A 13,728-nucleotide genomic window follows, 5' to 3' on the forward strand; every position below is an offset into this window, starting at 1 on the left:
ATTCTTGGGAGGAACTTACATGCTTTAAATGTATTGTTGTGAGTTGGAAAGGGGGCATTTTAGTCTGTATAGTGCCTGCATCTCTTACAATTCCCGGAGACCTTGATCCAGCAATGCATTGGAAAGATCCCATTGTTGAACTGGCTGGACAAATTCCTTTCTGAGAGAATGCCTGTAGTTATTGCCTAAGGGACGCGGGTGGCGCTGTGGGTTAAACCACAGAGCCTAGGACTTGCCGATCAGAAGGTTGGTGGTTCGAATCCCCATGACGGGGTGAGCTCCCATTGCTCGGTCCCTGCTCCTGTCAACCTAGCAGTTCGAAAACATGTCAAAGTGCAAGTAGATAAATAGGTACCGCTCCGGCGGGAAGGTAAACGGCGTTTCCATGCGGTGCTCTGGTTTGCCAGAAGCAGCTTAGTCCTGCTGGCCACATGACCCAGAACCTGTATGCCGGCTCCCTCAGCCAATAAAGTGAGATGAGCACTGCAACCCCAGAGTTGGCCACGACTGGACCTAATGGTCAGGGGTCCCTTTACCTTTATGGTCATTAGTTTGACAAGGGAAAGAAAGAAAGAAAGAAAGAAAGAAAGAAAGAAAGAAAGAAAGAAAGAAAGAAAGAAAGAAAGAAAGACAAAGGCAGTAGAGTTTTGAGAACTGGGCAAGAAGCAGGTAGGACTAGGAGTCAGAGCTCTGCTTGATTTCAGCTGAAATCCAAGACTGTGCCTATGGGAGAAGCAATACCTTCTACAGTGTTAATGCTATGGATCACCCCATCATAGGCTCAGGTTGTATATCTCTGGAAATAAACCATACATCATAAAGACGCTACAGTCTCTGCTCTCTCCCACATTCCAAGGAAACTGAATCCCGGGTAAAGAGCCTGGAACCCCTAGACTCACACTGCTCAGAGATTGGAGTGGTGTGCAACAGTACTGGATGTATGCAGCCATACTTTTGGGTTGGGATTGGCTGAGTGGTGCAGAGAACTGATTGGTCAGAGAATGGAAGTCTGACACAAATATTTCCAGGAGTGTTTCTAAGCTCAAACAGAAAGATACAAGTTTACAGAGAACAGGAGGGAGTGGCTTTTTTGTGTGTAGCAATATTTTAATGCAGTTCTAATCTGCTTCAAAAGTTACACACACACACACACACACACACACACACACACACACACACACACACACAGTATTTCAGAGGAGAGGTTTGGTTATACTGTACTTGCTTTATACATCAGTAACTAACCAATGTTTGCTTCCTTCAAACTAAGAAAGGGGACGTGCTGCTTCTTAGATCACCCCCCCAAACACCCCAGTGATTCTGCTGTGAACATGGGCTGTTTTGTGGCAACCTTACCATTGACTCACCAGTGGCTGAGCATCATGGTAGACAAGACGTTGATGGAGTTTTTGAGAAGTGTTAAGTAGGAACAGAAGCAGGGAAGCAACTTACAGAAATAAAAGAGAATGACTGAGAAGCAATAAAATGTGGGAGAATATTGCAGTGGGAAGTGACCTCCGCCTCAGTTTCCTGTTGAGGATTTCAAGGGTTCAAATGCACCTTGGCCAAGGGAAAAGGAAGGTTCAATCAGCTGTAAAAAGACCCCCCCCCCGGCTTGCACAGTCCAGGGTGTGGTCATATAGTCCAGGTCCCAAACACACAGCGAAGACTTTTTTAAATAGCCCAGCGACAGGATTGTGAAAGCAACACTCTGCAAGAATTGGAAACCAGTGAGTCTCACACTGTAGTAGACTTGTGGCCAGTTAGTTCTTCGGAGAATCCCACCTCAAAGCTTTTACAAGTCCTGGACTGGGATCCTAGCCTTCTAAAGCACCTTTTCAGTTGGGGCTCCATTTGTGAGGAGCCAGGAAGGCCTTGCTTCCTTGCTAAAGTTCATCAAGGCTGCTCACGATCTGCTGACCTTCTTGAGCAACTGCCTGCCACTCTTCCTTGCTCTTTCTAATCTCCTCCTGCAGGTCTGCAATTCTCTTCCGACCAGCCAGCACTGCTTCAGCCAACCACGAGTTCGCCTCTTCCTTTTCTTTTATGACCTTTTGTAGTAATCTCTGCTGCTTCAGAAGGTCTGGTACAACAGCACTGTGGACGTCTTCCTCTGGGATTCCACTGGTGTACCCCTTTTCTTTGCTTCTTCCGCAAGTTCATCTAGTGATTTAAAGAGCACACTGAGTTTCCCTTCTTCATTCAGATCCTGGATCTCCTCCCGAAAGGAGGTTTGCAGGTGGGAGATCAACTGATTGTAAACACACTTGGTGAGTTCAGGTTGCACTTTGTAAAGATGACCGTAACACTTCGCAAACCTATGGTAGCTGCCTGCTTCCACAATTTTCCGCAATGAAACGTCGACAATGTGGTCCAAGAGCTGCTCCTGGCTGGGGTTGCTCGGAGGCACAGCAGCAGCAACAGCAGCGTCGGCGGCCTCCTTCTCCCTGTAAGTGGTACCCACCCCCCTCAGTCACCATTTTGGGCCTGCCACAAATCCAAACGCCTCTGAGTGTGGTTTTGAATTAAAAATTATATATTTGGGGGGAAAGTTAATTGTTTGCTTGCAATTCTACTTTCCAGAGCCATGTCCCAGTGCATCTAGTGGACTAATCTCAACTGTGGTTATTCTGAATACTGCTTAGAATGAGTTTCTTTGCATGTACAGTGGTACCTCGGGTTAAGTACTTAATTCGTCCCGGAGGCCCATAGTTAACCTGAAACTGTTTGTAACCTGAAGACCACTTTAGCTAATGGGGCCTCCTACTGCCGCCGTGCCGCTGGAGCACGATTTCTGTTCTCATCCTGAAGCAAATTTCTTAACCTGAGGTACTATTTCTGGGTTAGCGGAGTCTGTAACCTGAAGCGTATGCAACCTGAAGCGTATGTAACCCAAGGTACCACTGTAGTAAATTAACACATTATAGTGAGGACTGCAAGAAGATCAAACCTATCCATTCTGAAGGAAATCAGCCCTGAGTGCTCGCTGGAAGGACAGATCCTGAAGCTGAGGCTCCAATACTTTGGCCACCTCATGAGAAGAGAAGACTCCCTGGAAAAGACCTGATGTTGGGAAAGATGGAGGGCACAAGGAGAAGGGGATGACAGAGGACGAGATGGGTGGATAGTGTTCTTAAAGCTACCAGCATGAGTTTGACCAAACTGCAGGAGGCAGTGGAAGACAGAACTGCCTGGCATGCTCTGGTCCATGGGGTCACGACTAAACAACTAAACAACAACAACAACAACAACAATGCTAAAGCTGTCTCACTGATGAACTAGATTCAGGGATGTGTTGGTTTTGTTTAACATGGTGGGCACTGAAAACAAGAATGCATGACCCCCTCTCTTGCTGCAGTCTGAAGAGGCACAGTTCAGGATTCTACCCTTTCATTCTGTTAATGTGCGCAACAGCTGTTAGTTACAGCTATTTGTGGTTTTTAGAATCTGAGGCTCCATGGAAAAAAATCTAGGGATCTGAAATTACTGATGCCCTCCTGGAAATAAATGGATGTCCTTTCAAATGCAGTATTCACCATATTGCCCTTTCCACTTCAAGGTTGTTATTATCCCTAATTTCAGAAAAAGAATGAGAAGCTTGTAGACTGAAGCTCAGAATGGCAAACAGAAAAAAGCTGAAAGCTGAAATAAATGTATTCTTACATTTAAATCCTTATATTTCCCCAGATAATTCAGAGTAGTATACATGTTTCCTCCCATCCTTTTATCCTTACAAGTTTGCAATATTTATTTATAAAAAATATTTATATACAGCTGTATCATAAAAAATATCAAAAGTTTACAACAATATCCTTATATAATAAAAACACGCAAAGATTAAAAATCAAAGGCCATCAACTAACCATTATGGAAAGATTTTATTTATTTTTGCTTGCATAAGCCTGGCAGCATAGAAAGTTTTCAGCAGACATTTAAAGGTTGAAACAGAAGGTACCTGCTGAATCTATATTGGCAGAGCATCCCACAGGACTGGGCCACTGACACGAAACTCTCAGCTTTTGCTGTTGTCAGAGGAGCCTTGCCAGTTGGGGACAACCAACGATCCTCCTGCGGATGATATCAGTAAAGCAGGGATGTAAGGATTTAGATGGTACCTAGGTAAAAAGGTAAAGAACCCCTGGACGGTTAAGTCCAGTCAAAGGTGACTGGGGTTCCGTTGCCCATCTCGCTTTCAGGCCAAGGGAGCCGGTGTTCCAGGTCATGTGGCCGGCATGACTAAACCGCTTCTGGTGCAACGGAACACTGCGACGGAAACAAGAGCACATCGAAATGCCATTTACCTTCCCACCGCAGCGGTACCTATTTATCTACTTGCCCTGGTATGCTTTCGAACTGCTAGGTTGGCAGGAGCTGGGACTGAGCAACGGGAGCTCACTCCGTCGCAGGGATTTGAACCGCTGACCTTCCGATTGGCAAGCACAAGATGCTCAGTGGTTTAGACCACAGCGCCACCTGCGTCTCTTGGGATGGTACCTAAGGTTCCCTGGATCTAAGTTTTTTTGGGCTTTGTACATTAATGCAGGCTCCATAGTGATGAGCAGCCAGTGCAGATGCTTTCACAACAGTGTCTTTCCATCATCCTGGCCACCAGCTGGAGCTTCCGAACCAGGTCCAAGGGCAACCCACATAAAGCACATTGCACCTACCCAAAGACCCTCTTCCCTGGTTTCAAACACAGTTTTTTTTAGCCCTCATACAATCCACCATGACATTCAGAAACTGATCTAGAACTTCCACACCCTCTCCTGATTCAGGTGATATGGAGAAAAAGAGCAGGGTGCCGATGACACTGTGCTCAAAAACTCCTAATGACCACTCCCAACAGCTTAATACAGATGTTAAATAGCAGCTGTTAGCAGCTCTAAACCTCTGGAAACCCTAGAATAAACATTTTGACCACCCACATTATTATAATGGACATGCACAGACTCAACTGTAGCAGCAGCAACAGCAGCAGCAACAACTACAATAATACCGTACTTTTATTATTTATACCCTGCCCATCTGGCCGGGTTGCCCTAGCCACCCTGGATGGCTTCCAGCACATATAAAAGCATAATAAAGCATCAAACATTAACCACTGTAGTGTTGTAACTGTTGCACCATAAACTTCCTTTTTGTAAGAAACACACAAAAGCCCACCACCAGCGCCACATTCCACAAGAACAGTTTTCAATTCACTGAGAAAAGGCTGCATCCCATGTTACCACCACTTCTGGAAGATGTTGCCACACTCTCTTCCTCTGGCAGCTACCTGGGCATTCAGGATAGCTGGTTTGCCCCATTTCGGCCCCAGAGCCCCGGTTTTTTTCTTCATACTTTTCAGCATCGACACATTTTTCAGCCTATTTGGCAAGACGAGGAACTGGATTTTGCTGCCCCCAATGTACACCTGCTCTAGTTGTGCCACATGCCCATCTTTGTAGGTCACTGTGATGTTGGACATTTGGCCATTCATGTTGCCCTCGGCCTCAGTGAGCTTTCGCCAGTACACTGCTTCAGTATTCGTCTCACAGGTCGCAATATGACTCTCTGCTTCATGCAGGACTTGAATTGCCACTCCGATAGACACGACTGAAGCCGGGCATGCTCAAACCACCAGGCGCTCCCAACTCTCCGCAACGGCATGCCTTCATTTCCATGCCCACTGATGTCGCAGCATGCCACATGCCTCTGCATCATAAACTTCTCGATGGGCTTCTCTTTCCTGTTATTTCTTCAGGCCTTTCAGCTTTTGGTTTATATACCAGATTTCCAAAGGTTTCTATGTTTTGAAAGGTTTAAATCAGGGGCCAGCAAACTTTTTCAGCAGGGGGCCGGTCCACTGTCCCTCAGACCTTGTGGAGGGCCGGACTATATTTTGAAGGGAAAAATAAGAACGAATTCCTATGCCCCACGAATAACCCAGAGATGCATTTTAAATAAAAGCACACATTCTACTCATGTAAAAACACGCTGATTCCCAGACCGTCTACGGGCCTGATTTAGAAGGTGATTGGGCCGGATCCAGCCCCCGGGCCTTAGTTTGCCTACCCATGGTTTAAATACTTGAAGCAATACTTTGCCAAGGCTCTGAAGATCCCAATGTATACCAAAGACTGTTGCCATCCCAGTACAGTGGTACCTCGGGTTAAGTACTTAATTTGTTCTGGAGGTCTGTTCTTACCCTGAAACTGTTCTTAACCTGAAGCACCACTTTAGCTAATGGGGCCTCCTGCTGCTGCCATGCCACTGGAGCACGATTTCTGTTCTCATCCTGAAGCAAAGTTCTTAACCCGAGGTACTATTTCTGGGTTAGCGGAGTCTGTAACCTGAAGCGTATGTAACCCGAGGTACCACTGTACTGTTTCCAATCTCCTCATTTCCATGCTTCATGCCTGCTCCTCAGAAGGAGGATGTGTACTCTCTGCCCTCCTAAAAGCTGCCACAGCACCAGCAGTGTAGCATATACCCGCGCTGCCCAGGGCGGGTGCTCTCCTGAGGGGGGGCGGGGCGTGTAGGGTGCCCTCCCACGCACCACAGTTCAGGGTAGGAGGGGGCAGGGAAGCTGCTGCTCACTCTCCTCCTGCTCTCCGCAGCTGGCTCAGAGATGACCCGGCAACAGAGCTGCTGCGGCTGGGTGCGCCTTGCCACAGCTGAGGAGGGATGCTCTCTGCCGCCAGGTCAGAAGAGCTGCTGCCACCGGGCGCGAGGTGTGCTGCCCACTTGCCTGCCATTTTGTCACCCCCCTCAGTCATGACACCCGAGGTGAGCCGCACCCACTGCACCCCCCTTCCTACGCCTCTGCACAGCGCCTCTCAAATCCACTCACACAGTAGCGGAGTAGAAATGTTTCCTCTGCATCAATCCTATGGCGACTGCTCTGTTGATCTTGAGCCTGAAGGAGACAACCCAGTTGGACACATTTATTCCCTTTCTCCCCTGAAATACGGAAATACCTCCAGGGGTTGTGTCTGGCCATCTGTATCCTCAGCTGGGGATGTATTAAAATGCTTGATAGAACATCAAATCCCAGAATAGATCTGGTTATAAAATGGCTTCAAACTTTACTACCTGGATTGTGGTAGTTTGGGGGGTGCATTTTGAAAATGCGTCCCCAAAAGGCAAAATACAAACTGTGCTTTATCAAAGACAAGGAAGGAAAAATAGAGGGTGCCCTGGTAAATAAGGACAGGGAACATTTGAAGAACATTTGTCAGTTGTGTATAATTCAAATATATACATGCCATTCTGCCACATCTGGCTATAATCAGGTAGCCAAAATTACAAGGATTTAAAACAAACTAAACTAAAAAAAAAATCCACACTAAAACCCATAAATTCAGTATCCCCAGTGCAAATAGCAACACCCAAGGTCTTTATTGTAATTTTCTTTTTTCAAAGCGGAGAAGGAATCAAGTCAGGAGGGGTAAGGTAGAAGGTTTTAACTGGCCCTGCAGAAATGATGCTGAGTATGATCACTAAAGAATTGATGCTTTTGAATTCTGGTGCTGGAGGAGACTCTTGAGAGTCCCATGGACTGCAAGAAGATCAAACCTATCCAGTCTTAAGGAAATCAGCCCTGAGTGCTCACTGGAAGGACAGATCGTGAAGCTGAGACTCCAATACTTTGGCTACCTCATGAGAAGAGAAGACTCCCTGGGAAAGGCCCTGATGTTGGGAAAGATGGAGGGCACAAGGAGAAGGGGACGGCAGAGAACGAGATGGTTAGATAGTGTTCTCAAAGCTACCAGCATGAGTTTGACCAAACTGCGGGAGACAGTTGAAGAAGAAGAAGAACAAGGAGGAGGAGGAGGAGGAGGAGGAGGAGGAGGAGAGTTTGGATTTGATATCCCACTTTATCACTACCCAAAGGAGTCTCAAAGCGGCTAACATTCTCCTTTTCCTTCCTCCCCCACAACAAACACTCTGTGAGGTGAGTGGGGCTGAGAGGCTTCAGAGAATTGTGACTGGCCCAAGGTCACCCAGCAGCTGCATGTGGAAGAGCAGAGACGCGAACCCAGTTCACCAGATTCTGAGTCCACCGCTCTTAACCACTACACCACAATGGTTGAAGACGGGAGTGCCTGGCGTGCTCTGCTCCATGGGGTCACGAAGAGTTGGACACGACTAAACGACTAAACAACAACAATGAGAGACCAGCATAATGAGCAGAAGCACCAGGCTTTGCTGTACTCCCTTTACTCATGCCTTGCGATATGGACGGGTGTCTCTGCTCCACATGGAGATTTGCCAGTCAAGACCAGTGTGGTTAATGTTTAGAGCGGTGGCCTCGCAGCATAACTTCCTCCTCAGTGCTGCGTCTCTTGGGTGCCGCCTGAGGCAACTGCCTCACCTCGCAATATTGGTGGGCCGGCCCTGCAAATGTGAAAGGGGTATGACGTGGCACCTGCAGTTGTGCAAATTCCGCTGACCCAAGTGGCTGAGTGATCCCGTGTGGGGCAAGGCGATATTGTACAGCAAACCATCTACACTAAACAATATCCTTGTACTCTTTTGTGTGTCTTTGGCTTGTATCATTTATGATGTATTCAGTTTGTGCCAGCTCTCTCAGTATTGCCACATCTAAATAAGCATTTTCTTTTTTTCAGTTCCCCTATATGATGAGTTGCAACAGGAGAGCTGGGCTGTTCCTTGGGATACATAGCAGAGATCTGCTTATCGGTCACTCTCCTTGATCCCACCTTTATAATCAGAGATTTTCAAACTGATTAGAAAGTACACAGTGATTCTGGAACAATCAGTTAAAAAAACACACACACGAGAAGGAAAGAAAAATCACAAACTGAGCAGGGAGGCCATAAGGAAGGACATCAGTCACTGGCAATATTTGCAATGTCTGATTTTCAGGTTTTCTGTCAAAACTTATTTTTTTATTGCATAACAAGTTGCATCGCACTCTAGCCACTGGCTCTACCTCAGCAGTAGAACCCCAGATCAAATAGATCCCACATGTGCAACCATGGATGTGATTAGAAGCCCTCCTGGAAGACAATGCAGTCACAACACTCAAGAAACGACCATTGCAGTCAGCCAGAGCCTTTCAGCTGTCAATCTGTTAGACAAATAAGTATCAGCTGGAGATGCACAGCTGAGCTCTGTAGCAGCAGATCCCGGTGGTCTGGAAGTGTCTATAGGTTTTGCATGGAGAGGATGAGGAGATCCCAAAACAGAGGCCTCCTTGGTCATAGTGGGGCCGCAACGAGCACCCTGGCCTATAGCGGTTGAATCTTCTGGATCACAGGAGGAATCAGAGTAACAAGAGGGAATGTTAACAGTGAGTCTCAATGACACCATAGAATAAAATATCCACTCCCCGTATGGGAAGCATGAGACGAATGCCCCAAGCTGTGCAGTGACCAAGGACTCAGCTACATTAGTCAAAAAACAGTGTTCTAAATGCGTTATAAACATGCAACACCAGATGGCTCTGGAGAGTAAATTTCCCATAGCATTTCCCTCCCCTTTTGCTGTAACAATTTAATTTCTGACTTATTTATAGCTCCCCCCGTGTGTAGATCCACCCCAGGTTTGCAAAGAGGTCTATCACTGGCCAGCCAAATGGCTGCCCTGAACATCCAAAGCCCAAGACTTCATACCTAGGCAAACAGGCCAAAAGTCTAGGCTGTTGTTCCCTGGGTTGAGCTCAGCCTGGTTGAGACAGGCATGCCAACCCACCAATAGGCAGCATCAACCTATGTAGCTCCTTCGGAGTCATTCCCTCCAGTAACCAGGGAGGCACCTGCCATCACAGAGGCTCCTCCATCACTGGGCCTGGAATAGTTACCTGGATTCTCATAGACCTGGGATGAGAATATGGAATGGAAGCAGAAGCTGCTGAAGAGACTGAGGGAGAAAATGCAGCCACCAGAGCAAGTCAAAGCGCGACACCATCATGCCCTGTAGCTGGGTCCAGACCATGAAATGCATCTGGGACACTTCCTCGAATCCTGAAAGCAAATAAGAAAGAAAAAACCTAATGGACATCAGTCAGTTTAGGTAGTTTGACTTCACCCACAAAGGTGCAGTCCTCCCAAAGGAGCATTGTCTCCCGAGATGGATGCTAACTAACTCCAAAATTGCCAACTAACTCACAGCCAATCATCTGTGAAAGAGCTTCCCCAGCCTCTATGAACTGGGCAAAGTTTACCACACAATGAGAGCCTGAGCAGAGCCAGCCGCCACCACCCATAAAACTGCGGCTTAAAAGGATGCAATGAACCACTAGAAGGCTTAAGGATTTATTTTCCGCTCAGGCAATACTTAAAAAGGCATCTTCTTGCCCTTGCTTCTATTAGACGCATCTTCAGAACTTTCCAAAGGGACTATTTGTCAAAGACATAAAGGAAAAATTATTTTCTATTTAAAGCATTCCCTTAATTCAGGATCCAACAGTCAAGATGTAGGATGAAAAAAGTAATAGTATCTGAGCTTGTGTCTACCATCATGTGCAGGGCTTAGGATAGTCACCCAGATTGTACAGAAAGAAACCAAGCTCCACTGAAGGTGAGTTTGCCAGGCGTTCCTTACGCCAATGCACTGAACCTCTGATAGAAAGAGAGGCAACCATATGTTTTCATTGGGCAAGGCTGAAGATAAACCCATCTTGAAGTTGCATCCACCAAGGTAATGCAAACCTATTCTCTAGGCCAGGGGCTCCTAAAATGTGGTCTCTGGACTTCCAGTGGTCCATGCACTTCATTCAGGTGATGCATGGTATGTGAATGAAGAACATCCACCTTCCATACCAATTTTAATTGTATTTTTCATACCAGCATTCTTATTTATTTTAAAAATGTATTAAAATTTGAATTTCATATACATCACCTAGCACAGTGCATTGCAATTGGTGAACAACAGGCAGAACTTGCTGCAAGGCAGACCCAAAAGAAAAAATAACAGAACACCACTAGTAATCACATACAGCTCCCAACTTAAAACAGTTCAACGCATCATCAGAGATTTACAACCTCTCCGAGACAATGACAGTTCTCTTTCCCAAGCTCCAGGAGGAAGACCTTTCATTGCCTATAGACAGCCACCCAATCTTAAACAACTCCTCACCCACAATAATACAGCAAGCAGACTTAACATGGACACTGGTACCAGAGCCTGCAATAAACCCAGATGCCAAATTTGCTGCCACATACACCCAGACAACACCATCACTGGACCCAACAACATCAAACATATCATCTCAGGCCTATTTAATTGCTTATCTTCTAACATTGTGTATGCCATCAAATGCCAGCAGTGCCCTTCATAGTGGACAAGCAGGCCAAACCCTACACCAAAGGATAAATGGACATAAATCTGGCATCAGGAATCACAAGACAGAGAAGCCAGTAGGAGAACACTTCAGTCTCCCAGGACGTTCAATACAGGATCTCAAAGCAGCTGTCTTATTCCAAAAGAATTTCTGAAACAAACTTGAAAGAGAAGTTGCTGAATTATGACTTATCACTAAACTGAAAACTATGGAGAGACCTGGTCTTAATACTGGATTCCTGTCTCAATACATGTGCTTATCATCTGCATACTTTCCCCTGCTTTTTCCTGTAGGACTAATTGCAGTTGTTAACAGTCGTCAACAGATTTACCATACCCATTGAGTCAATCACCCATCTCCTATTACCCTCCTGATAAAAACCCCACCCCAGCCTCCCACTATATATAAGGGTCTGGTGACTTCTGTTTCAGTGCATCTGAAGAAGTGTGCATGCACATGAAAGCTTATACCAAGAACAAACTTAGTTGGTCTCTAAGGTGCTACTGGACAATTTTTAAAGTATATTTTTCTATATTTCGACTGCGTCAGATCTACCTGAATCTAGAAACAGGCAGAAAAACCACTATAGTGGTCTGCCAAGACCCCCTTAGCAATTTTTCAAGTGGTTTTGGGAACCATGGCTCTATGGGCTATTATGAATTGAAGTTCAAACTGCAGCTGTTTAGGAGATTCCAATGTACGTTTGAGAGTTTCCAAATACGTGCATTGCAGGGTCTGCCCATGGGGGTTGGGGAACAACTTCTTGAATCTTCATGAAAAAATTCCAGAGGGAAATTGTATTTATTTATTCATTTACAGGACTGTGGCCCCCTATAAGGAGGCAACATGCTACCTGTTGCTCTTGGAAACACTTCCCTGACCCTTTGGGTCTTCGCAGGGGGAGATGGGGGAGGGTCAAATCCCAACAGAGAAGCAATGTGATCCTGATACTCTACTGCAGCCTTTCTCAACCTTGGGTTCCCATATGTTGGGTCGCCACTCCCATCATCCCTGACTGCTGCTCCTGTTGGTTCTGGATGATGGGAGTTGCAGCCCAACGATGTTGGAGACCCAAGGTTGAGAAATTCTGTTCTAGTGCCTTCTGGGGGACAAAGGGTGGGGAACAGCCACCAACGTAGGAAACCAGAAACCAACTTAACTACATTGGGGAGAAAATCCAGCCAGCCTGCCAAGCTTTACAAGAGACTTGTGAAAAAACACTGTAGGTGATAGGCGAGATCAGAAGGAGAAACTTTAGCACATGTGGTCAGATAGTGGGACTCAGGATGCACAGGCTGAACGGCAATTAACACAAAGGTCTGGCACAGCAGACTTCCCCCCATGGCGTGTTCCAGCACTAAATTTATCCCTGCTGCCTTTGTGCTCCTGGAACTCCTTTTCTCTCTCTCTCCCTTATGCAATCTTTTTGGCAGAAGACCTGTTGCTAAATGGCAGTACTGAGAGAGTCCTTCCTTTCATTGGAAAGAAACCCTTTAACCCAGGACAGGAACTTGGGGTAGCAACCACCTCAGGATCATTGACCCACAGAAAAATGGGAACTCACCCCTTCATGCTCAGTTCATGCTCACAGACCATGGAGGCAATGCTTCTGAATACCAGGTGCTGGAAATTGTGGGAGGGGAAAGTGCTCTTGCTGGCTTCCTATTGGGGCATCTGGTTGGACACTGGCAGAACAGGATGCCATAGGCCTGATCCAATAGACTTTTTACATTGTTATGAAACTTCTGAGCTGGGTGGGTCAAACATATGTTGGAAATGTAGAGAAAAGGAAGGGACCTTTTACCATATGTGGTGGGAATGCAGAGAAATTAAAAAAAATATTGGGAAATGATATAGAATGAGTTGAAGAAAATGTTTAAAATGACATTTGTAAAAAAAACCCCAGAAGCATTTTTGTTAGGGATTGTAGGACAAGACCTGCCAAGGAAAATAAAGGACTTATTTATGTATGCTACAACAGCGGCAAGAGTCTTGATAGCACAAGGACGGAAGAATGAGGAAACCCCGACAAAAGAACAGTGGCAAGAGAAATTGATGAACTATGCAGAAACTGACATGCAAATTGCGAGTTCAGGACAACTGTGACTTTAAAGAAGAATGGGAACTTTTAACAAATTATTTAAAAAGGCAAGAAAATTAACTGGACTCCTTGGCAGGTTTTGAATAAACATACACAAATTTATTGAGGGTTAATATAGTGGATAGATAATATAAGGATGTATACAATTTTACAATATGCAGAGAACAATATGAGTTGAGAAATCAGAGAGAGGAGCTGAGGGAAGTCGGGGGGGGGAGGGAGGGTCTATTGGGGAGGGGAGAGAGAAAAAGGGGGGAAATAATGAAGATGATTTGTTTTGACAATTTGTCATGTTGAAATTGTGTGTGTGTGTGTGTGTGTGTGTGTGTGTGTGTGT

The 13,728-nt window shown here is 45.9% G+C and overlaps 1 pseudogene across 1 annotated transcript; it reads right to left on the minus strand.

The window, feature by feature from the left end:
- Positions 1 to 1,809: 1,809 nt before the first annotated feature.
- On the minus strand, positions 1,810 to 5,479 carry LOC310713853 (polyamine-modulated factor 1-like; annotated as a pseudogene). Its single transcript has 2 exons — positions 5,229 to 5,479; positions 1,810 to 2,468 (listed from the first exon to the last, which is right to left on the minus strand). The product of its transcript is annotated as a polyamine-modulated factor 1-like (transcript).
- Between the last annotated feature and the right edge of the window lie 8,249 nt (positions 5,480 to 13,728).

The sequence above is a fragment of the Podarcis liolepis genome, assembly GCF_965112155.1.
Source record: "Podarcis liolepis genome assembly, chromosome: 8".
In the NCBI taxonomy this organism is placed as follows: domain Eukaryota; kingdom Metazoa; phylum Chordata; class Lepidosauria; order Squamata; family Lacertidae; genus Podarcis; species Podarcis liolepis.